The sequence below is a fragment of the Ochotona princeps genome, chromosome 7, assembly GCF_030435755.1.
Source record: "Ochotona princeps isolate mOchPri1 chromosome 7, mOchPri1.hap1, whole genome shotgun sequence".
Taxonomy (NCBI): Eukaryota; Metazoa; Chordata; class Mammalia; order Lagomorpha; family Ochotonidae; genus Ochotona; species Ochotona princeps.
Genome location: NC_080838.1, coordinates 24,943,217 through 24,969,936, shown reverse-complemented (window position 1 = coordinate 24,969,936; position 26,720 = coordinate 24,943,217).

Genomic DNA, 26,720 nt, shown 5'->3' with positions numbered 1-26,720 from the left:
ATAGTTGAAAATCTTCTAATTAAAATAAATTATTTTTGAGTCTCCATTTTATCTGTGCTGGCCTGTACAATAAGACCGCTTCCATCACAGGTACAGAAAGCAGTCCTTCCTGAATTTAAATATAATCTATTTGATATATTTAGGAGTGTCTGTGGTTGGAAAGAAGAAAATTAACACAAATGCCGGTTAGTTCTTTGATACCTAAGTTTTATGTGAACTAATATTCCTTTTTTCATGCTTCTCAAAAAAACAGAAAAACCAAATTTTATTCAAAAGTTTATATGTTTGAACCAAACATATAAACATTCAACGTTCTTTTGCTGTTAAGAAATTATAGTTCAGTACTGATGTCTCAAAACCCCCAGTAGGAGAGCGATGACACTGAGGACTTAGCTTGGTCCAATGAAGTCCTTAACTCCTGTTACAGGTTGGAAATGCTTACTTGACTTCTCTCTTTGCACAGGAGTTCTACATATGCATTGTAGGTATAGTGTTTATTATTTAACTAAACTCTAGCCTAACTGATACAAGTAATAGGTAGAGTCATCCATATCTGTGTTATCGTATCAATGAGAACATTTCTATGTGAACTAATAAGGATGGACGATTAAAGCACTATTGGTTTCAATAAAATTTCAATGAGATATAATTTGTCTTTCATACCTTGTATCATTTCTGATTCTCAGTCTTGATGTTAAATATGATTGCTCTTTAAGTAGCTCATTTCTAACCCTTTTTGCTTTTAGAATTCTACAGAGCCTTAATTAATTTCTCTCTCACCGTTTTTTTAATTGTCTCCCAGACCCCTTCTTTATGACAACTTCAGTATCATCAATTTCAAAACTAATATGGAACATCTTGTGTTTAATTTGCCATTGCTCCGTTGGTGTGAATACTATTACTGCTTTTAAGTCCTTTATATCTTACTCTGCTGTTCTCTCTCATTTTCACATAAACTGGTGTTCCAGCTCTGAAATAGATCCTGTTATGTGGAAAGAGTCAATTAATTCACACTTTGATCTAATAAGATAAGCTCTATCCTTGGATAGGATTTATGGGCATGACAGTAAAGTCTCTCACTTTATCCCAGTAGAATCCTCCCCAGTTCAACAAGCTGTTAGGCATTTGGAAATCTTTTCTGACTTTCTATATATGGCTTTTCAGCCTCACTTTTCACACTTCCGTGGTGTAAATTATCCTTTTTAAAATCTAAAATGTGCTTGAAATATTTCTGAAAATAGTTCTCAACATACAGTGTTTAATTGAAGACGGAGCTGTAGTTGAAAAGCATCCTCCTGAATTGTCATCAGGCTGTCTAAAACAGCAGGCAGCAAAGTATCGTCTTTTCAGCTAAGCACCTATTAAAGCTGCTGGCTGCATTTGTGGTAATACTAGCCAGTTGGAATGAAGCCACTTCTGACCGATTTATCAATCATACTCACATAGTCTGCAATTCTGACCTATTCACTCCATGCAGTAATCTCATAGCAGCAATCTCATAGCAGCTTCAAGAATTAGCCAACACATCTATTTTAACTCTCCAGTTCCTTGAGCCTTGCTTTAGTGGATAAAAGCATAGAGCAGTTTCTTATTTACAGTGATGTTATATTTTGAAAAGTGATTTTTAAGTCATTGTTTTACTTTTACCCTCCCCACCATACTATGTTTCTTCAGCCATCTTCAAATTGTTATTCTTATTGCTTATCATAGTACAATACTTAAAAAATTTTGAAACAAATGACCAAGTGTAATGCTTACACAGTAAAATGAATCACAATGTAAAAAAATTCCTATGGAGAAATATTTCAAAGTTCTACTTTGGAATGCTGCCAACTGCATGCTTAGAATACCAATACACTAGTATGAGAAATCTGCACCAACTTTATCCCACTTGTGAATAACAACTCCTGTTTCTTGAAAAGATTTATTCATTTTTGTTTTAAGGTCAGATTCACACACATACACACACACACACACACACACACACACACACACACAGAGAGAGAGAGAGAGAGAGAGAGAGAGAGAGAGATCTTCCATCTGCTGGTGCACTCCCGAAATGGCTGTAACAGCCAAAACAGGCAGGTCTAAAGCTAGGAGCCAGGAGCTTCTTCCAATTTTCCCAGGTGGGTGCAGGATCCCAAGCGCATGGGCCATCCTCTGCTGCTTTCCCAGGCTGTAAACAGGGATTTGGATTGGAAGTGGAGGTCAGGACACAAACCTGCGTCCATTTGAGAATCTGGCACTGCACGTAGAGGATTAGCTTGTTCCACGACCATACTGTCCTACATCTTCTCTAGTTCTGGTAAATGTATCTTTCTGGGAGCACCTGCCAAAGTTGTATTCCTGGCTCTCTTTTCCTCCCTCTACCCTGCACCATGACATATTGTCTTCTGCTGGTCCCATGAATTGGTTTTCTGCTTCTCTGCCCCTCTGCGTAGTTTCACATATTTTGAACTATTATTCCTTATAAAGGGTGAGAAAAAAATCCAGTTTCTAAGTTTCTTTTTTTTTCATTTTTCACTTTGTGCTAATAAGAAAATCTAATTCAGGTTTAAACAATAACAATAAAGCCCTGTCCACTCTCATGTGTATTTCTTCCTTATGCTTTATTTTAAAAACATTATTTGACAGGTTAAGAGGAAACGAAAACAAAAACACACAAGGATGGGGAGAAAAAGAGGGAGAGTGAATGAGTGCACTCCCATTGGCTGATTCTAATGGTTGCAGTGGCCACCTGGGGCTGGGCTGTGCTTACACCAGCAAGCTGGGGCATAGGGTCCACTTCTCCACGTTGGCTTTTGCTTATGCTTCTGAAGGGTCTGTGTTTGCAGGGAGCTGGGATTGAGCTAAAGCCCTGCTGCATGGGAGGCAGGCACCATAACCACCAGGCTAACTGCCTCCCCCTTATGTTTTCTTTCCTAGTTGTTCACAATAAAGGCAGTCAAATTTTAAATAAAATTTCCCAGTCTTTTTACTTTCAAAGAACAATGGAAAAATATGTTTTAAAATAATCTTTGTCACGAAGCAATCCTGGCCATTTTCTCAGGCTTGGGCCAGTCTGAAATTAGAATAAAAGTAAGCATGATTGGTCTTTTTTTTTCTTTTTTTTAATTATTTTTTAATAATCTTACTTAGTTGATTAGGGAACAAAGTGTCAAGGGCTACAGGGTGAAAGTGGGTAATACCATTGTTTCCACATCAATATCATTTTTGGTCTTAAGCAGACTGATGCTTGATTAAAAATAGTTCTGAAATTCAGTGACCTGCAACAGTAACAATGACCTTTGACTTCTACTGGTGCTCAGCATGTTGATGTGGGCTTGGCAAAAGGTTGGGGTGAAGCTGGTGAGGATTAAGGCTACTCCAGGTATCCATCATTCTGTGAGATAAATGGGCTACTCAAGAGGTGTTCTTTGCAAAATGTTGGCAGAGGGTCAGAGAACAAACCCAGCTGCTTAAGCACATCTCAAGTCTTCCCTTACTACTATCCCATTGGCTAAAGCAAAACACCTGTCCTAGCCATTTACGAAAGACAGAGAGGGGTATTGCCTTTCTTCTTTTTAAAAATAGGATTTATTTATTGTTATTGGAAAGGCAGATATACAGAGAGGAGGAGAGACAGAGAGGAAGATCTTCCTTCCAATGGTTCACTCCCCAAGCAGCCGCAACGACTGGAGCTGAGCCAATCCGAAGCCAGGAATTTTCTCCAGGTCTCCCACACCGGTGTAAGGTCCAAAGCCTTGGGCCATCCTGGACTGCCTTCCCAGGCCACGAGCAGGGAGCTGGATGGGAAGTGGAGCTGTTGGGATTAGAACCAGCGTCTATATGGGATGCTGGTGCATTCAAGGCGAGGACTTCAGCTGCTACACTATCGTGCTGGACCCGGGATATTACCTTTCTGTAGGACAAACAGCACAATCCCACAGTCAAGGGTAGAAACAGGGAAAAATGTAAAATTGAGAACAGCATGGCAGCCTTCCACAACGGTCCATCCAGATGGAGAACATGTGTATACCTCACGGATGCTAATAATCTGGCACCTGTTAAAACCAATGTCCTTTAAATAGCTGTTTGGCATTTATTTAGTGGAGCTGGAGAGAAATTGAATGTCTGCTGTAACAAATTATGCAAAGAAACGATTATTTAGTAAATTACTTTTGTTTGCCAAACTGTTATTAATATTAAAAAAAAAACGAAGATAGTGTCAGTAGTTAAGAGTATAGGTTCTGACCCATGTTGCTTCGGTTTTAGTACAAGGTTTGTCATTTACTGTGTGACTAGAGCAATTAGGTGTAATGATTAATATGGTTGCTGGTCTCTAACTTTTTACTTTGTCAAGCGAGAAATCTTCTTAGAGGGCAAAGACTTTAAACTGAAAACCATATAATTAATTAGATATCAAAAAATGCTTTAATAAACCACCATCACTTAATGTTTGGAATTTCAGAAGATTACAACTAACTTTTAGCTGCCTGCAACAGCAAATGTTCATTAAAACCTTCAGTGGAGCTGGGTCTGCAGTGCTTTACGAATCTGTGAAGGGCTGAATTTAAATTTGAATACTTATTCTTGTTATATTTTAGTGTTTTTACACTTTGGTTCCTCACACAACTGTGGGCATGACTTTTTCCTTAATTTTGCTCTGGTTCTCTTGGTCCTAAACAAGAGGGTGGAATTTAATTAGTTTAAGGAATTGACCAATCAGGAAGGGTCCATAATACTGCTTTCTGGGAGCTCCTTAAACATCACCATGCACTCTGTGGGGATGAAAGGAAAGTTTTTATAAGCCACTTGAAGTGGGAGGTGAGATTGCAAAAGGCATGTGTGAATAATGAAGCTAAGTAATTCTAGAGGGCAAGAGAATCCAGTTTAACAGATGGATTTACATTTTCTGTGTGGGATATGGAAATTTAGGAGCAGGGTTGGATCACAAGGGACAGTCGTAGAAGCCTGTCATATTTTCAACAGAAAATAGAGGGAGACCTTGGTGATTATACCATCCTATCCTCTAAAAGGTTGTTAACTATTTACAAGGTTTTTTAAAGAGCAACACCAGGGGCTGAAATTTGCCAGGGCAGATTCAACCACTACTTGGGATGCCTGCATCATGTTTTAGGGTGCTAGTTTGTATCTGTGCTACATTGCTTCTGATCCAGACTCCTGTTGATGAATCCTGGAAGGTAACAGATTATGCCTCAAGTATTTTGGTCCCTGCCACCAGGAGACCTGGATGGAGTTCCTGGCTCCTGGCTTAGGCCTGGCACAGCTCAGATTGTTACTGGCATTTTGGAAATGAACCTGTAAATGAACATATCTTTCTCCCTCACTTCCTCTTTTCATGCTAGTCCTGCCAAATAGAGCTTAGCCCAAAGGACAATCAGGATGTAACAGCTGTGATAAGGAGAGTGAGCCTTAGTAGACATTTGTTAAATGGTTATTTTGTACTAGACAAACTTCTAGTCAATAAAGATAAAAAGATACCAATAAAAAGTTCTTATTCTCAGTATTTTAATAGTTTAATAGTAGTTTATCATGCAAATTAATAATTTCTTTTTTTTTTAAAGATTTATTGTTATTGGAAAGCCGGATATACAGAGAGGAGGAGAGACAGAGAGGAAGATCTTCCGTCCGATGTTTCACTCCCCAAGTGAGCCGCAACGGGCCGGTGCGCGCCAATCCGATGCCGGGAACCAGGAACCCCTTCCAGGTCTCCCACGCAGGTGCAGGGTCCCAAAGCTTTGGGCCGTCCTCAATTACTTTCCCAGGCCACAAGCAGGGAGCTGGATGGGAAGTGGAGCTGCCGGGATTAGAACCAGCGCCCATATGGGATCCCGGCGCTTTCAAGGCGATGACTTTAGCCGCTAGGCCACGCCACCGGGCCCAAATTAATCATTTCAATAGGATATGAGAAATATCTTATTTTGCAGACATTGCTGGCTGAGATACTCATCTCAGCTACAATTCCTGCCATCAGTTTGATGATGACACTTTCTTACATTCAGTGGTACTGTTCTCTTCATGCATTTCCAAGTTCATAGCCTGTGATGATTCATTTTATGTGACAACTTGAATAGGTGAATAGATGTTGAAATGGCTGTTAAGCATTATTTCTGGTGCATATGTGAAGGTATGCTTGGATAATGTTAGGTTTTAATTGATAGGCGAACAGAGAAGATCTCAGTCACCGATGGGGATGGAAGTCATCTCATCAGTGAAGGCTGGAGGAGAGGAAATGGGACCAGAAAGGGCAACTTTTGTTTCTTCTTCAGCCAGGATATTCAGTTTTTCCTACCAACAGGCATCAGGACTCCTGGTTCTTCAGCCTTGGGAGCCAACGACTTAGACAGCGTTCCGTCTCTCATTCTCAGACTAAATTCCAGCAACAGTTTTCCAGGACTTCAACTTTCAGATAGCAAATGGTGGGATGTATTAACCTTCATAATTACATGAGCCAATTTTCAAATTGCCCCTGTTTTAAAGAAAAATGTCACATTATGTGAGCAAATGCCTGAATGTGACTGAAAGGAAATATCTATACTACACAGATCAAGTTAAATTTATAACCATATATCTCAAATGAATGCTTAGCAAATGAGTGTTGGGTAATCGAATCGTATGTTTTTTAGTAGTTTTCTTTTCCTTCTCTTTGACATGGCTATTTTATTCTTTACTCTCTCTTTTAAAACTTCTAATATTTTCCATCTCATCCTCAGTCCTAGCTGAAGACAGTGTTCAAATGAGAAGTACCTCCACTCTCATTGTCATTGTCAAGTCTGACTATGTCTTTAATACTGTATTTGCACTGCCCTGTAGTTTTAAAGATGAATTTCTCTTGTTTCTGCCTGTGGCCTGCACTTCATCTGAGTGCTGGATCTTTCATTCCTGCTGATTAGTTGATCTTCTCTGTCACTGCACTATCTCACCTCTAATCTCCATCAATTGTTCCTTCTCTATTGTATCATTTCTATTAGTATAAATATGATTTCAACAATTTGTCTTATTTTTGTTGTTTTTAATCTTAAACTAGTACTTAGCAGATTCAATGTGATTCAAAAACACATGACATGTTCCTCCTCCTTCCCTTGTCTTTTGTTTTTTGGAAAGTCTTACTTGCTTATTTGAGGGCAGAGTTTTGGTCTGGTGGCGGTTGGGTGTGCACGCAGGGCTGAGGTTGAGAAGAGGTCTTGCAATCAATGGTTGACTGTCCAAATGGTTAAAACAGCTAGGGCTGGGCCAGGTTGAAGACAGGAGCTTGGAACTGCATTCCTGTCTTTCATGTAGGAGGCAGGGGTCCAAGTATTTGGGCATGTTCCGTTGTTTTCTCAGGCATATTAGTAGAGAGATTGATCAGAAGTGGAGTATCCAGGACTCAAACCTATGCCCATATAGGATGCCACATAACAGGTGGCAATTTTACCCACTAGGACACAATTCTGTCTCTAGTTTTCACATTTAAATAAGCCCCCCCCCGCCCCCTTTCCGGGCTTTACTTTGCCCTTCTGCTTTCATTCAACTTCTCTAATTCTCTTTGTGGAAAAATTCCTTATAATTGTCTCTATACTCCCTATACTGTCTGTATACATTTCTTATGACATTTTTTTTCTACTCTCTCAGCAATTCATCCTGGTTACCCTCTTCCTTCCTTCCTTCCTTCCTTCCTTCCTTCCTTCCTTCCTTCCTTCCTTCCTTCCTTCCTTCCTTCCATTATTGTTATTATTATTATTATTGCCAAAGTTAATGTCAGTGTTTTAGTTTATTTTGTCCAGCCTGTCTGTAGTCTCACATCCCTCACTTGCTTTTTGAACATTGGAATATCCAAGTTTTTCTTACATTTCATTGGTGCTTATTTTCAGACATCCTTAATGATTTTTGCATTTTCCATTTTTTTCTGATTTTTTGGTCTTCCTGATTTGTTTTGCATATTCCCTCTAGATGATTTAATCCAATATCTTGCCCTTATGTCTACAGTTTAGTGGTTCACAGACTTGTAATCCAAGCTTGAACTTTGCCAGAGGTTCAGACCTGTTTCTTGAACAGTCCGTTTGAGTATTGGTGTCTCCAATGTGGCATGTTCACAACAGCATGTCTGATCTTTTGGTAGTCTTCCTCCTGTCTCTTGGTTTACTTACTTTCACACCTACCCGGTTTCTCAGGCCTTACAGTCACTTTTGATCATGTCTAATGACTGGATAAGTACTATAGACAAATGCTCACTTTAAAAATCTGTCTTAACTTGGCTATGTCTCTTTCCAATACGGACAATCTATTCAAGCCTTCTTGTCTTAAATTAATGGAATTTTCTATCTTGTTTTTCTGTATTCATTTTTTGCCCTGCTGTCATCATTCTTTCTAGAACAATCAGACAGATTTTAAAAAAGTATATTGAGATCATTTCATTTCCTCCTTAATAATTCTTCAATATGCAAAGAGCTATATTGGTCAAACTTTGTTTTATGTATTTGTCAAATCAATAATTAAGAATGATTTTTCCTTTAGGTTTAATGATGATTATTTTAAAATTTACTGTGAAATAGGCATCTTTTTATTATTGCTTACAGATCTTGTCTATATTCTTTGTATATAGTTGAACTACAGCCTTTAAAAAAACTATGAAAAGCAAATGAAATAAATTGAACAGAATGTAAGTGAATGGAAAGATATTTTATGGTCATGGATTTGAAGGATAACCGGAACAATCTGGAGCAAAAAGAACAAAGCACAAGGCATTGTACAATTGATTTTAAAGTATATTACAAAGCTACAGTATTTAAAGTAACAATATTGGCATAAAAACAGACACATAGACCAATGGAACAGAAGACAGCCTAGAAATAAATGCAACATGTCTATAGGCAATTAATCTTTGAAAAGGATGCTAAGAACATTCACTGAAGAATGGGATATATTTTCAATAAGTAGTCCTGGGATATCCAAATGAAAAATTGTGAAAAGGATCTCTGTATTTCGCTATGTGCAAAGTCAACTCAAAATATATTGAAGACCTAAATGTAAGACTTGAAACTTTGAAACCCTTAAACAAACACCGGGGAGGCATTTGAAGATATTGAAACAGGCAAGAAACTTTAGATCAGATTCTAAAAGCACAGGAGACACAAACCAAGAATTGATAAATGGGATTCATAAAAGTAAAGAGCTTCTGCAAACGAAAGAAATTATCAAAAGAATGAAGAGGCACACTGTGGTACTCAGAGAAAATAGTTGCAAATTACACATCTGACAAGAGATTAATGATCTTGAATATATATGGAATTCTTTAGAAAAACTCCAATTACCCAATAAAAATGATATGTAGATTTAAAAAGACATTTCTCAAAGGAAGACATACAAATGGTAAATGAGTACATGAAAAGATACTCAACATCACTAATTAACAGGGAAATAAAATTTAAAAAATGACAATGAAATATCATCTCCTTCCAGGTAGATCGGGTATAATAAAGAAGATAAAGGATAATTAGTCCTGGCAAGGAGATGGAGAGCAGGGTAGGTGTGGATGTAAGTACAGACATTGTAGGAAACAGTATGGAGGTTTCACAGGAAATCAAAGCAGAACTACCATAAGATCCAACGGTCTCACTCCTGGTTACGTATAGCAAGAAAATGCAACTGTTCTGTTGTAGAGACTTCTGAACTCCACATCTTTATTGTAGCACTGTTCACAATAGCCAAGCAATGAAAGCAACCTAAGTGTCCTCCACTAATTTATGGGTGAAGAAAATGTGATCTGAGCCCTGTACAATGGCTCGGTGGTTGAATTCTTGCCTTGCAACTATTGAGATCCTATATGGGCATTGGTTTATGTCCCAGTTGCTTCATTTCTCATCCAGCTCCAGACATTGTGGCCACTTGGGGGGAGTGAACCAGTGGATGAAAGATCTCTCTGTCTATCCTCCTCTCTCTGTAAATCTGCCTTTCCAATAAAAATAAATAAGCCTTCTGAAAAAAAAGAAAATATGGCACTCATATATGTATATACAATGGAACAAAAGAGTAAAATCTTGTTATTTGCAACAACATGTATGGAATGGAAATTGCTGTTATCTAAAACAATGCAAGCACAGAAAGAGAAATATTAAATTGTATCATTTATATATGGAATATAAAACAGTTGATCTTACTATTGTGAGAGGCTGAGAAATACAGATGGAAGAAGGGTTGGGTAAATTTAATTATCAGAAACTTAGTGGGGATGGTGTTGTGGTGTAGCTGGCAAAGCTGCACTTGTGACTCTGGCATCCCACTGGATAGTGTCAGTTAGTGGTCAGCTTCTTCTGTTCCAAATCTGGCTCTGTGCTAAAGGCCTGGGTAAGTAGCAGAAGATAGTCCAAGTTCGTGGGCTCTTGCCCAACGTATGTGAACCCCATGTGAAGCTCCTGACTTTAACAGGGGCTGCTTATCTTTGGCCATTGTAGCTACCTGTGGAGTGAACCAATAGATGAAAGATCTTTCTTTGTCTGTGCCCCTCCTTGCTTCCCTTTTACTACAACTTTCAAATAAATAAATAAATCATGAATTAAAAATTCAGTTAATTGCAGTTATGTAGGTGTAAAAAATTCTTCACAGTAGAGGGATTACAAGTAATCAATACACTGCAAAGTTCCATAAAAATACTATAAAAATGATTTTTCAATGTTTTTATCAATAAAGATAAGTTAAATGCTGGGGAGAGATTTTTAAAAAAATTTAAATTATTTTATTTTGATAATCTTTACATAGTTGATTAGGGCACAAAAGTCAAGGGCTACAGGAAAGTGGGTAAGACCATTGTTTCCACATTCTCTCTCTTTTTTCTGTATCTGAGGTACAGGGGTAGATAAAGGGAGAAGCCCCACCCAGCCTCCCACTCATCCCAGGGTCCCTAAAGTGGGGCATACTCTGAGGGCACTGTTTAAGTGGTTTTGAGAGTTCAGCAGTTCTGAACTGCTGCCAATCTCACCATTCCAAGCATGATGAAATATCTATAGAATCTACTGGCTGACATACTCCACTCTAGAGTCTCCATTTGCCCAGGTTTTCACTGCCAACACATGGCTAGGGTAGGTGACCAATTTGTTCTGTCCTGAGTCCTCTGTTTTGGCATTAGGTGTCCTCTGCAGGTTCCAATGGACTTCCACATCCTCCATGTGCATCTAGATATGCTGTTCACTGCTCCATCTGAGCCTCTGAGGAGGCTCAGCTTTGAAACATGCACTCCATGGTCAAACCATAGAACGTGCACTCCTTTTCATGGTTGGGGTTCAGAGATCGGCAGTTCAGTTGGAGGGATCTCAAAGAAACTTTGTCTGAGGTGATCCCAGACCTGATTCTTGTGTGTGCATGCCAGTACAGGGTCTGGCACAGTCGTCTCCCCAATCAGCTTATGCACATGCTGGTGGCTGCATTTGCTGGGTCAGTTCTGTTTCTAGCCCTGTCTTCTATGCAAACTGATGGGTGTTGGAGTCCAGTTTGATCCTGCCCACCACACATTTGGCCTCACACAAACCAGTGGGAGCTGCAGCCTAGTCAGAGCAACCCACAATAACCCCTACCAGGCCTGCCCCCAGCCCTGGTTTCTGTCCTTGCCAGTATGTACAGCAGACTGGTCCAACCTGTCCCACATCCCATTCATCCCATTCAGCTCTCATACATGTCAATGGGCTTTGAAGCCTAGTTCAACCCAACCAGCCCAGGGAGAGATATTTATATCCTTGTTGGACATTGCATGATGTTTACATATATCGAAATATCAAATACTATCCCATAAAATGTATAACATTGCATATATTAAAATAAAATTGAGAAAAAACTTTTAACAATAGGTATATGGTTTAATCAGGTGATACACAGCTTTGATTAATGGGATTAAAGTCTTGATCTACACCCAAAATTTTTTGAATGATTTACATCTACATTTTAAATCATAATTATATCTTTTCAGATTATGAACATGATCCTAATTATTTTATCACTAATAGAATGCGAGCTATCTTGAGGAAGAATGTTTTTATTTTATATCAAGCGTATTTGACTTGATAGAGAGGAGGGCATTTGCACATTCAAACATTTGCTCAATCTCATTGAAAATAGACACACAATTAATTTCTTTGTATGTACTATAGTAGGCATTTATCCTGTTGTTGAGTATCTTGATTATTTCTACATTTTGGTTTCCAAAGGATGTTCTTCAAATCCCTGTGCAAAAATGTTGCCAGTATGTGCATTCAGAAGATAAAATCCATGTACATTAAAAACCTTTTAATATATGTTCCAAATATTTCTTTAGGACCCTCCTAGAAAAGGATTGCTCTGGGATTGCAAAGCCAATGTGTGAATAGAAAATTGTAGGCTGTTTGTTATTGTCTTAATAGTTTCTAATGGTTTCCTGTGTTCTCTTTACTCTTGTGTTGGGATTCTTGGAAAGAAGGCAGTAATGTGAAGAGAAACAGAATCCTAAACATTTTGTAACCTCCTTGAAGTGAAAGGGCTTCAGCTCTGTAGTCTCATTAAATTGGTGATGTGAAGTAACTGTTGAAGTATGCAACTGAGGCAGGTTTGGTTGCATTCATTGAGAACCATTATGAGTTTAGTTTTGGATTAGCACTGAGGACCCCTGGGGTCGCATATATGAGACCGGGAAGGGGAGGAGAAAGTGATTGGCAGCCAATAGCTGCCAGGGTGTTCTCCGTTCTTTTTTCCATGAACTGTGCAAAAGGATTGTTGAGATGAAATGCTGGAGAGGCTAAATTGAATTACATCATGAAGGACTTTGCTAGGCAGGAAAGCCAGTGGAGAAGAGATGAAAGAGACAGTGGTAGGTAGCCGTCATGTCTGGGAGGTGAGAAAAGATTTTGGTTTCTGTTTTTTTATCTCATGAATGTTTCTTGAATGCTACAGTGAAGGCCTAAATTGTTTTCATTCTTTGCAGTTGCCAGCCTCTTATTGGTTGGTAAGATTTTGTGCTATGACTTTCTTGCAAAAAGTAAGTTGGCCTGAGTTTATGTGGGATAGAATTATAATCATAAATATTTATCCTGGTGAATATTCATTTGAGTGGGCAGAAATTCAGTGACTCTTCAGATGTAGTCACTGGGACTTGATACACCTGGAGATTGATGTGACCCAGAGAATGTATTTGTAAACGAGAAGTATGATGTGCAGAAGAGTCTGCAGTTTCAATTAACATTGTTAAGTCACATTATTTTTTAAGCTGAACATTTTGTGCATTTTGATGAATGTATGACTTTATGAATACCAAGAAAAATAACAGTTATTTTATAACAGGTTCTAATTAAAGTCAACTAATGACACATCATTTAAAATAATAATCCATTTGAACAGTAGAATTTTAAAGCTTGGGGAAAATAAATGAATGTGTATGGGGAAACAAGTCACAGGAGATACACAAACTTTTTTACTTTGGTGGGGATTATAATTGATCACTTTTTAAAAAAACTCTTGATAAATGCTCATTTTCTTTTATGAAATTAGAGAAGTTTGCATGTAGTCAGTGATGCAATTTTTTTAAATTAAGTGACATAAATCCACCATGGTTTTATAGGAAATGAACAGTAAACAATGGAAACATTTGGATTTCTTGAATATATTCTCTTTGATGTACCTCAGAGACATGATGTGTATGGGTGCGTATGTCATATGTGTATATATGAGTACACAAACAGGTACATGTATATACATGTAATGGCTTCATAGGTATCTGAAACAGTGTGATGAGATAAACGTACGGCATGATTAGAGTCTTAAGTACCAAACTGTAGAGAAAATGGCTTGTTTCTTCTAAAATGCAAATTGAGAGTGCATGGCCTTGGACCCTCCACGGCCTTTTGTATCTGAACAGTCCAAATGAGTTGTGATGAGTCTGCCTTTAATATCCCACAAGAACCAGTTCCTAAAGTGCCGCAGTTGGAGATTTCACAGTGTCACTTAACGTGAAATAAAACATGAAGGGATTTCAGGGGAAGCTTGCCTGTCTCTGGGAAGTGACAGCAGGCTTGTCTTGAATGCATTGGGTGAAGGCCTCGGGCAAACGTAGGGCACCTTGTCATGTTGCCCTGATATTCTTGATCTTCCTACTCAGAAACTCATCCTCTTGGATTTGCATATAATTAAATAGAACAGGTACTTATTATTGCTTTAAATTGTGTTTGAAAAAAGATAGAATATTGCATACCAGAATTTATTTCAAAAGTAATGAGGAAGTATTTTCCATCTATATGTATCTCATCATATCACGTTGTATACTTTAAATATACACAGCGCAATTTTAAAAATTTTTAAATTTTATTTCTGCTGATTTTTATATAGCTGTTTAGGGTACAAAGGGTCAAGAGCCAGAAGGAAGTGGGTGAGACCATTGTTTACACTTTCTCTTTTTTCCTTCCTGTATCTGAGGCAAAGGGAGCGATAAGAGGAGAAGCCACACTCAGCCTCCCCACCAACCTAGGGTCCCAAATGTGGGGCATGCTCTGAGGGTCCTGCTCAAGTGGTTTTGATAGTTCAGCAGCTCTGAACTGTTGTCAATCTCGCCACTCCAATCACGATGAAATCTCTCCAGAATCTACTGGCTGGCATAGTCCACCTTAGCGTCTCCTTTTGCCCAGGTATTCACCGCCAGTGGTTTCCTGGGGTAGTTGATCAATTGTACAATGCACTTTGTTTCAGAAAATAAGCCATTACTCAATTGAAAAACAGAGGGAAGTATTTAAAATGACATAAAAGTGGACTCCTAAGTCTAACAGGACACATGGATTGGTTATGATGGAATGTGAAAGTTAACTGGGTGATACGATGCACATGTAACTGTCAAGTGACAAGCTTCTATATGGTTGAGTGGGATAATGAACATCATATGCAGATGTTATTTTTTTTAAAGATTTATTCACTTTATTGCAGTCAGATATACAGAGAGGAGGAGAGACAGAGAGGAAGATCTTCCGTCCAATGATTCACTCCCCAAGTGAGCCGCAACGGGCCGATGCGCGCCAATCCGATGCCGGGAACCAGGAACCTCCTCCAGGTCTCCCACGCGGGTGCAGGGTCCCAAGTCCTTGGGCCGTCCTCGACTGCTTTCCCAGGCCACAAGCAGGGAGCTGGATGGGAAGTGGAGCTGCCGGGATTAGAACCGGCGCCCATATGAGAACCCGGGGCATTCAAGGCGAGGACTTTAGCCGCTAGGCCATGCCGCCGGGCCCGCAGATGTTATTATTAAAATCAGAGGAGATGGGAGAACCAAGCAGTTGGAATATTTTACTATTTGAGTTCGGTGCCAGGCTCAGGCCTGCTATCAGAGGTGAGGAAGAGGAGCAGCTTTGCAGAGATGGGAAAAGATACAGGAACAGTCTTTTCCTCCTGAACTGCAATGATAAGAGCTAATGATGTCAAAGCATTGGTGTGGGTGTGCTTCTGAAATGATTTCAGAGCAGATGTTGTGTCATTGAATATGTTTTCTTTACCAATAGTAATCCTAAAGGTGAGAATGTTGTGCCAGAATACGAACAGACCTCGGGCATACTGTCAAAAGTGGCTTCCTGGCAGTTAAGAGGTCCGGGTTTAACCCCTGGGCTGTTACTTTTTTTTAAAGGCCCTTAATGTGTGTCATTTTATCTCTCCTCATTTGTAAATTGAATTTGTTGGGCCAGATGCTGTTTGAGTCTTCGAGATGCTCCTAGAGTCTAGGACTCCACAGCAACACACTGAGAAAAGGCGTTTTGGGACAGGAGGACAGTTAGGTAACTAACGCATGCTGAATGGTTCATTTTACATCCTAGAAAGATAGTGGTTGTCCTGTAGGTCTTTGCATTTTGCTGCTTTTCACAAACGAGATTTTAAGTTTAGAAAGATGATCTAAGAGACTTCCCTTTTGGTTACTCTGCAGGAAGAATGAGGTTACGTTTATTCTTTTTATAAGAGGGCCCTTTGAGACTAAATGGCTTTAATGTTTCATAGTGTACAATTTTTACCAGCTCAGAGTGCATTATTCTTATCATGGTTTAGCAGGTGTCCTTGGGTCAAAAGATGCTCTAAATATTTAATGTGAAAGTCACAAGGATTTTTTCTGCTTTTTCTTCTTGAACAGGTTGCATCGTTAATATTTATTAAGAAATGCACATGAATTAAGACTTACAAAACTTCATGATCTAAATTTTGTTCTAGCCTCATCAACCGACATTTCTGGAGCACCCACTGTTTCTCTACCATTGTTATTATGCATTAGGGATTCTAATACTAAAGTTCTTTTTTCTCAAGGACTCTGTAATCATCCCTTCATGACTGGAAATGGAAACTAGAACTGTGGGGGTAAGAACAACATCTTTTGACACAATAGGTTATTGCAAGGTTTATGTTCTTTCATTATCCTTTGTTTGATACACTGCATTTATATACATACAATTACCTTATTATAGATTCTTTTTCTTTTCCTGTTATTTAAATGTGGCAGCTGTAACTAATTTGGATATCAAACACCTGCTGTGTGGTACACATCTCTATAAAACTTTATTATACAATCTGGAATATATCTAAAAATATTCAAAGGTAAATATGTCATCATTAACTTGTCATATGCAATGGCAGTGTCACGGAAATAAAAAAAAGAAAGCAAGTTGAATGATTTGTGATATAGGTGACCTAAATTAGTTCTTAATTTTTCATCTGACCTAGAGGGACCACCTGGAGGCAGGATAATATTGTGGAGAGCTAGGGGCAATAGCTCTTGTGTTTGTCTTTATTTTGCTATACAAAATGCAGCGTTGTGAATAACCTGCTTTTTACCAGGATAGAAGTGAGTTTCCATCAGCTCTTACGCCTAGGATTCTGCTCCTTTTTAAAAGAATCATATCCTCTCTTCTGTGTATTTACAAGATTTGACTATACAGCATCAAGACTTGTTTTCAAATGGATGTTACTATGTCTTCACAAATGAGAATTCATACCTGTCACTTCAATCGTGTCATTTTTCTATAGGTCAGTGATGAGTCTTTCACCAGTCAAATCCCATTGCCTTTTATTTCTGATTGTAATAATTTTCTTCCAGATTTTGAATATTGCTGATCATTTTTCATTTTAAAGCAAGCAGTTCCCTCTTGTTAAAAGCCCTGCTATTTATTAAGAACTGAGAAAAACAAAAGAAAGTCACTCATAATTCCATCATTTAGAGAGGCACTCTAACAGCATAGTATATGGCTCACATATTTTTTCAAAACATATAGACATAAACATTGAAATGGATCATGCTATATATTTTCTTTTAAAAATGTACTAATTTAAAAATATGTTATATACAATCTTCTATGGTATTAAATATTTGTGATAGGTATAAGTAGAATAGCCACAAAGCTATGTTTGCAAAAAAAGAAAATGTCTCATAATTCAAAATGTAACTGCTTGGTTGTAAGCTCCGTCTCTCTGTTTTTGTGTCTGCAGTAAAATTTTTAGTAAAGGAGATTAGAATATTCATGTTCCAATTTAAAACACAAGCCCTTTTTGACAAGGAAACCCAAGCACTACATTTTGCTCTTCAAGTTTCTGTTGTTTCTCAAAGTTTTCTCTTCTCTGTTCTTTCCCAGTCTAATTTGCCAGCTTGGGATTGCATGTCAGGGCATGGAAAAGTTAACTATGGACTGGGTGGTGGGTAAGATGTGCATCTCATTCCAAAGTTCCTGTTCTGATTCTGGTTTTGCTTGTTGCTGATGCCTTTGCCTGCTTTGGTCCCGGGCTCAGGAGATCCGTTGCAACCACAGGTCAAGGCCAGCAACATAGGGAGGACTGCTCTGATTTCTGAATGGATCTTTTTGTTGTCTCTGCACAGCTGCTGGTGACGCTGCTGCTGCTGACCTGCTGGGTTCCTAGAGCACAGGACTGTGCAAGAGTGACTCTAGAACCTTCCAAGGCCTCCGAATTATCATACTTATTGCTTTCTCCTCTCTCCCTTCAGGAAATTGTCTGCTCCTAGACATAGGCCATTTGAGTATGCACTCTTCTGGAGTGGAAACTGGCCAGTTGGCTGATGTTCCCCAGTCAATTTTAGAATCCTGCTAGGGATCCATAGGGAATTTCCACCTTTCCACCTTGTTGTACCTCCTAAGACTTTTAAGATCAGCTTTGATGGTCTCCAGTTTCTTGAAGGATAAAGTAGAGCTGGGTTGGTGTAAGAGAAAAGGACAATGTACCTCACCATTTAGTTTCCAAATATTTATCTCTGTTTTTGCTCAATCATTTTTCCTTGTCTTACCATTCCATTTCCTGTCTTAGAAAAGCACGTAAGCCACTTCTGTGTGCTTGTGGTACCAGAGCAATGGACAAAATTAGATTTTAAGTCAGGAAATTCCGTGAATTTAGTTTCTACAGCTATTCACAGGTTGGGGCAAGGGTTGTTTGGTATAGCAGTTAAGATACTGTCTGTGACTTCTACATCCCATATCAGTGTTCAAGTGTCAGCTCTGCTTCTCAGTCCAGCTTCCTGCTAACGCACACCCTGGGATGCTCCGGGTGATGACTCAGGTACCTGGGTCCCTGCTTGCTATGTCAGAGATGTGGATTATGGTCCAGACTCCTCCGTTAGCCTGCCTACTCTTGGCTTTTGTGAACATTTGGTGAGTGAAACAGTATATGGAAGGTTGATCTCTTTCTTTCTGTAACAACAACAACAAAAAAACCCAGCAATTGAAAATTATTCTCCTTTCAGTGTATTGACTTACTTGACATAGTTTTGGTTGTTGCAGCCTACTGGTTGGTGTTCTGTCTCCATTATATCATGTTTTTTTTTTTTCTTCATCACTTCAAATTTCACCAGTTATTTTTTGCTCGCTGTGTCCATTTCACCTATTTTCTACTAAAGCCAAAATAAATTACTGTTCTGTAAGTCACATTTTGAGTACTGTAAGTCAAGCTGCCCTGCATTTCAAAAATTATCTCCTCTCTTAGCTTTAAAAAATATTCAACTTCTAAAAAATTCTTCCTTGCTTCTTTTCTCTTCTGAGGACAAAACTGATTCTCCATCATCGTTCCATTTATCTTCATTATAGTCTCTCCTTTGGAAATCTCGTAGACTAATGACATCCACCATCACTTCTGTTCCTATGCTTCTTATATTTGATCTCTATGTTGGGCTTGCTGCTGACTTCTAGACCCTCATGTAAAGCTACTTGCTGGCCAGCTTTACTTGAAGGTCTTTCTGCTAAGGGTCTTTCTGGCACCTTTAAGTCAAAATGCCAGTACTGAGAGCACTGAATTCATTGTCTTTGTTAATGTTGGATGAACAATGGCATTATGCTTATAACACGACCTGAGGAATAATTCAGCTGGACGCTTAAGTGGACCTGCCCAGGAAAGACAAGGACTGTGTGACCCAGAACATTTTGACACTGTTATTTTGACCTCACTGCTTTGACCCAGCAGATTTTTCTTCCCTTTATCTCTTCAATGCCAAGCAGCTAGTACACAGTGAACTGAATGATTAACAGGATAAAATTGATGTTAGCAACTGAATAGACCAATGCCGGAAAATGGAACAAACCTCAAATTATCTGAGAGAATCATAGTAATCAACAAATCACACCACTAAATCTCTAGTATCCAAAATAATGCATGGTTCATAAGAGGTAATTGGTAAGCATTTTTGGCTTAGTAAGTGATATACAAAATTTAAAATTAACTATTGCTGAATATGCATTTTAAATACTTATTTTTGGCAAAGGATGAAGTGAAGTAAACTTGATATAATGTATACCTTATAAATTGTAACAGAAAAATTGAAATTAGAAGAAGTCATTTGAGTTGGTGCTGTGATGCAGTGAATTGAGTCGCGTCTTAGGACCTTTGCAAGCTATATCACGATACCTGGGGTTAACTCTTGTGTGTAGTCCCAGTCAGCTTCCTGCTAACACTCCTGGGAGACAGCAGATAATGGCCCAAGTACTTGGATTCCTGACACCCACAGGAAAGAGCCAACAGAGTTCTTGGCTCGTGTATTTGGCCTGATTCTCCCCTTGGCTGTGGTGGACATTTGTTGAGTCAATGAGTGGATGGGAGAGCTCCATGTCTCAATTTCTCCATCTCTCATTCTTAGTTCCAGATGAATAGATAATGCCTAAAACTCTTATAAACAAGAAATCATGGCCACAAAAAAAAAAAAGAAACCAAAGTAAGGCAAAACAAAACAAAACAAAACATAATAACATGTTATATTGGTTAAATTTGAAATATGGAGCAACATGATTGATAAGGCAATTTTATTTTTTAAAAAATGATATTTGCTTATTTCAAAGGCAGCGTTAGAGAGAGAGGACACAGAGAGTGAGAGATGTACACATGCTGGTTTATTCCCTAATGACTGTTGCAGGCAGGGCTGGGTCAGGCCAGAGCTATGAGGCTGAAATTCCATCTGTGTCTCCCACATGTGTGCAGGAGCCCAAGCATTTAGGTCATTTTGAACTGCTTTCCCAAAAGCAAAGTGGAGTAGCCGGGACTGGAACCAATATGTGGGATGTTGGAATTATAAGTGGAAGCATAAACTGCTATGTACAACATAAGTTTCAAGATAGATTTTCACACTAAAATGTAAAGGGAAATTGATTTTATTATGGTAATTTTAGGTATATATAAGTTAAATTGATCAAATTTGGAATACTATGACATGCTACAGTTCCTGTCTAGTTTCCTGCTGGACTATGCTATTTTTAGTTTTTATTTGCTGAACTTTTATTTAGAAGAGCAATTAAGCCTTGCTGTATAATGCAAATTAAAAATATGCTGTCTCATTAAATGAGCTATTAAGTTAAAGAAAACTGAGTGAAGAACTTAATTTGAGATTGTTAAATATCTCCAGATAATACTCTCTTTTTGCAGCCCAGTGGTATATACAATTTTGATGAAACAATTGGTATTCATCAATATACTTTGTTGATGAACTGATGGGTAAAATTTGACAAGGTAGAAATATTTTTTCATCCATTCTGGAGGGACAGTTTCAGACTTAACCTCAAAGCTCAGCTGGGGATAAGCAGCAGTCATGCCAGCAAGGACATGCCCTAATTGGGAAACATTGTGTCTTCATGGGGTTGAAATATTTATTTTGAAGGTCATACAAGGTCATACAATTACTTTGTCTGGTGCTGCCATTGGAACCACAGTAGGGACTCAGAATTCAATAAAAATATAGCAGGTAAATTTTAACGTGATAATGTTATATGACCCATAAATGATGATTTAAATATCCAAGTGGTTCTTGATTAGAAAAAAAATTTCCAAACAAGAAGACAAAGCAGAGTCATGAATAAGTCTACTTAAAAGTCTAGGGAAGGACTGGAGTTGTGGTATAGCATGCTGTTCCTCTGCCTGTGACTGGCATCCCATTTAGGTGCCAGTTTGTGTTCTAGCTGCGCTTCTTTCAGTTCAGCTCCCTTTCAATAGCCTGGGAAAGGAGAAGAGTATGGTTCAAGTCCTTGGGTGTCTACACCCACATAGAAGACCTGGAAGAAACTCCTGGATGCTGGATTTGGCTGGGCCCAGCTCCACCCATTGTGACCCACTGGGGAGTGAACTAGTGATGAAAGATCTCTCTCTCTTTCTCCTTTCCTCCACACATCTGCCTTTAAAACAAAAATAAATATTTTAAAAGGTTTAGGGAGACAAATACACAGGTATTATCTGGAAGCTATAATCCTGAATGGAAATGATGATGAAATCTTATTCCTATTATTTGGGAATGAAAAGTTGTGTTATGAGGCTGAGTAATTTTATATTGCATTAAAGACAATTGTTGCTGGGGGTTAAGATGGAGCTGATAAAAACGTGGGCTCCAATGTGAAGAACAGGGAAGCTGCAGAGTGGAAGAACAGCTTCTTCACTCAAGCATATTTACTTGCTTGTGCTGGTATTTCTGTTATGCACCTAACCTACTCGCTTTGCCTTAGCTTGAACTCTTAGTCCTTGCCTTCCTCCATTGTTCCCACAGGGCTCCAATTAGTCACTAATCAGAGCAATTCTTGGGCTAAAATACCTCCCAAAAGTTCTTTGCCTGGATATTCACTCCAAAATACACTGAATTCAGACAGTTTTCACTTCTTGCCCAACCCAATGTCCTGGCCTCTTTGCTAGCCTGCTGGTTTCAATTGCCTTCTCATTGCAATGCTTTCTACAGCGCTCACGATGCAACGTTCATCAAACACAGCTGTGAGAGTAGCAGTTCCTTGCTCATCATTCAACACCTTTTCTTTTAACACAGTCTTCTCATCTTTAAAACAGGATTCTCCATTTGCGTTTAACTATTACCTCATCTTCAGTTTCTAACTTAAGATCATCTGCTCCATGGATCAGTGGTTCCTTTTGCTTGATTGTAATTTCTTCTTCCTTAATCTTATACTTTATCTTGGTCTCTCTAATAAGAACAATCCCTTTCTTGATGGCATTGTAAGAATAGAAAATATTCAGAGAGCATGGGATTAATGTTAGTGGTCTGATTGATTGTTTAAGCTTATGCAAAGAAATCTTTAGCACTTCTGATCTCTGTTCCCTCATGTATGAAGGAGTTCCAAAAAGTTTGTGGAAAAATGTAATAAAAAAGTTTATTTTGAAGCCAAAATTTCTAAAATTCACACATAACTTTTTCATAGTACACATTTTTCATGAACTTTAAAAAAACTCTTTATATAATGGACCTTATAATAATATTTAAGTCTCAGGTTGGCCTTCAGGAGGATTAAATGAGATAATGCAGATTAAAAGCAGATTTCAAATGCCACTAATAGTAATTCTTTAAGCCTTAAGCCTGATTTAACCTGGATAACCTCGTTGTACTTAGAAATGGTATTTGGCTTATCCAAATCCAAATGTCAAATCATTCTTTATAAAAATTAGTTAGGAAAATTACACTTTTTAAAAATGGAATGTGCATTTGAAGAACAACTCTGAAAAGGGAAATTCTCATTTTCGTTCTTTTTTTTTTTTTCCTAAATTGGATTGAGAGTGATATAAAAATGCTGTTTGCAGGGACTGGACTTGTGCTACAACACATTTAGGTGCCAGATGGGATGCCACAGCCCATACCATACTGTTATGCTTTCCCAAGTGTGTTAGTAGGGAGATGGATAAGAACTAGAGCAGCTGGGACTTGAACCAGTGCTCATATGTAGTATTGGCACCACAGGCAGTGACTTCACTGACTGTACTATGGTACCAACTTTATTGGCTTAGGCGTTTAGTCTATTGATATTCCAAGTTAGTATGGATAGAAAGAACTACAAATACTTGTAGCTTTGTTAATTTGTCACAGATGATGCTTGCACTTTTAGTGAATTTGAGTGTCATGTGTTTTCATGATGCCTACGTATAGTGTAAGAGTTTTAGTATTTCACTAGACCAAAATTCAGACTGGTCTGGTGTTGATTAATTCTCTCATCTTTTGCATATCTAAAATGTCTCATCCTTCACTTCCTTTTTTTATTAATTACATTGCATTATGTGACACAGTTTTATAGGTACTGGGATTCCTCCCACTCCTCCCCAAACCTTCCCCCCATGGTGGATTCCTCCACCTTGTTGCATTACTACAGTTCAAGTTCACATGATATTCTTTCATTGCAAGCACATAGCAAGCATAGAGTCCAGCATCTTATTGTCGAGATGAGTTCAACGGCTTGTTGAGGAGACCATCTCTGGTCTGAAAGTAGAGCTGGCAGAGTATCATCCCAATCAATTAAAAGCCCCAACATAACATCAGCAACAATTTATAATGTTATGGAATTAATTGACATAGTATTGAGTAACCAACATGTTTTAAAAAAATGCAAGTTCTTTACCACATCCTGTGACTCCTTCATTGACATTTCAATTTTAGTTTATATACAACCAGGTTCTATACACCTTAAAATGGCTATAGATTACTATTCAGCTGTCTCATATCTATTTTCATTATAGTATTTAGCAGTTTATAGTGTTGAAGCATAATTTTGCTGAACTTGGCTTTTTTTTGGGTAGTCCAGACTGGCTTATAACTCTAACAAGACATATGTCAACAATTGAGGTGCAGAACAGTTTTAGGAGGGGTGTGCAGAGAAATCTTCAATACCCTAGTGAGGAGTAACTAATTTGTGTCCCACCTAGTATGGTATAAGTGAATCCACGCTGACCATTTTCTGTCTGATTCTAAGCTTTCCTTGTATTTCTCTATCTATTCTAGAGTGTTTGTTTGTTTGTTTGTTTGTTTTGAGGGGTTTCCGGAGTGATCCTGAAGGATATCTTTGCAGGACATACTAATCGTGGTTGGGAGTGTTTTCTTCGAGCTTCCTATTTCTAGATGCTCATGTCTGTTTCAAGACCTGGAATATATTTAACTACGATTTCATTTTTTAAGTTCTCAATGCCTTTTTCCTTGTCTTTCAAGAATCTCTATGACACCCATGTTTCACATACAGATCTTTGCTTTTTTTCATTTAGTTTTTCTTGGTTTTTTTCTTGACTCTTATCCTCCTGATGAGAAAATTTTTCCTCCAACTGGTTACTTTGCTATAAAGATTCTCAGTCATTTTTAAAATTTCCCTAGTGGAAGTTTTCATCTCAAAAATATCTATTCTTTTCTCCTTAATGATTTCTATCTCATTAGTAAATTTTTCATTCATTTCACCCATTGATTTCCTCATTTTAGAAAAAATTTCAGTTTCTATTTTCATGTATCACATTGGGGTTTTTGACAATCATTTTGAGTTCTATTTTTGGCATTTCATAAATTTCCTTTGGATCAAGATTTAATTCTGAAAAACTATTTTGTTCTTTTGGAGGTATTCTATTACCTTCTTCATTTCCTTTGCTCATACATTTATGTCTGTACTTCTGGTAAATAGTCCTTTCTTTCTGGAGCAGGTTTTACTGGAAAGAGTGAATGGTTTAGAGGGGAATTAGGATATTACTTGACTTATTGCTTTAGTTCTAAGTGAGTCCAGAGTATAAACAGTTTTGGTTCGTATCATTGCGTTTTATAAATGACAAAGTAGTCAGTCTGTTGCAGTTTATAAAGTATGTCTTTGACATGAATGTGAGTCTCCTGGGTGTATGTTTTCAGTGTCCAGGGAGTTCAGTGTCAGTTATACTAGGGGTTGTGATATCCATGGCCTTGTTCTTGATGCTGAGGTATATAATGGGAACTGTTCTCTTGTCCTACCACCAACTCTGAAGGCTGATGGACTTGTGGCATCAATAGCTGTGACCCTAGGATTAGGTGATGTGAATGGACTTTCCTCAAGTCCCATGGGAGGATGAAGTCAGGGTTGGATGCAGTGTTTAACACCCACAGGCCTAATCCCAGCACAGGAGAATGTGAACTGAATCCTGCTCCCATCCCACAGGGGGACTGCGTGGGAACAGGAGAGTTTATACTGGTAGGTATGGGTCAAGGGGGTCCTCACTGGGTAGATTTCAATGAGTTTGAGGAAATCAGTACTGATTATTACAGTCCTGGGATTGCAGGGCACAGTGAGGTCATAACCGAGATCTGTCAAGAACTGGGGATGGTGGTAGCCACCTGTCTAAAGCAAAGTAGTGCAGATGGAGAACATGTGAGTGCAAATTACTCCAAAGATGATAACACCAACATCATTAGTCCAACTTTTCGCAAGGTATGCAAGAATATTGCTAGGTTTGTGCCTATGGCTCCTGGCACTGTGAGGCAGGGGATATGGATGGAACTCCCTCATATCAGGTCAGGTCTGGCTTTTTCATAGGCTGCTGCTTTTGCCTATAAAAGCAGCTGAGGGAAACCCTCCTGGGTCATGAGTTCCTGAATGCTTTCGCAGTACAGGGCAGTGCATCATCTCACGATTCAGCCATCTTGGATCTTTCTTTGTTCCAATCTTCACAGTCTTTTATTAAAGAACTAAAACTGCTAGGGTTGAAGCTCAACTTATCAGTTTCCCTTATCTAGAAAAAATCTTGTATCATATTTGAGAATCTTTAGCTCCCTACTCTGACTCCCAAATTCCTCTATGAACCTATAGAAACTTTGTAATTTAGTATTTATGTATAGGCTTATGATCTGTTTTGACTTTGTATGTGAGATGAGGTACAAGTGTGCTTCATTTATTTTTTGCATATGAATGTCAGGTCCTGCCACCATTTGTTGGATAGATTATCCTTTTCATCACTTGGCACCTTTGTGGAATCTCAAATGGTCATAAATGTGATGCCTATTTCTGGACTCTTTCCTTTGCCACTGATCTGTATGGTTGTGCTTACACCAAGAAGACCACAACTTTGATCATTTTTTCTTTTCTTTTTACGTATATTTATTTGTTTGAAAGAGTAGAGGGAGAGGAGGAGATGGAGACAGAAAGAGGTCTTCCATCTGCTGATTCATTCCCCAGTTGACTGCCAACAGTCAGCGTTGGGCCAGGATGAAGCCAGTGGCCAGAATCCAGGAGTTTCTGTCGGGTTTTACATGTGGGTGACAGAGTCCCAGATAATTGAAGACCCCTTTTGATGCTTTGCTCAGGCTATTAGCACCGAGTTGGTTAGAAACAGAGCAGCTGGGAAATGAACTGCTGCCCACAACAGATGCTAGTGTTTTTAGTGGTGGCTTTGCTTGTTATGCCATAGTTATGGCCTCTGGTTATTTTATTCTGTGTTTTAAATCTTTAAATATTCCATTTTATGTGTTTAAATAATCTGGGTGACTTACCTGTTATTTTTCTGTCTGAATTCCTTATGTTCCC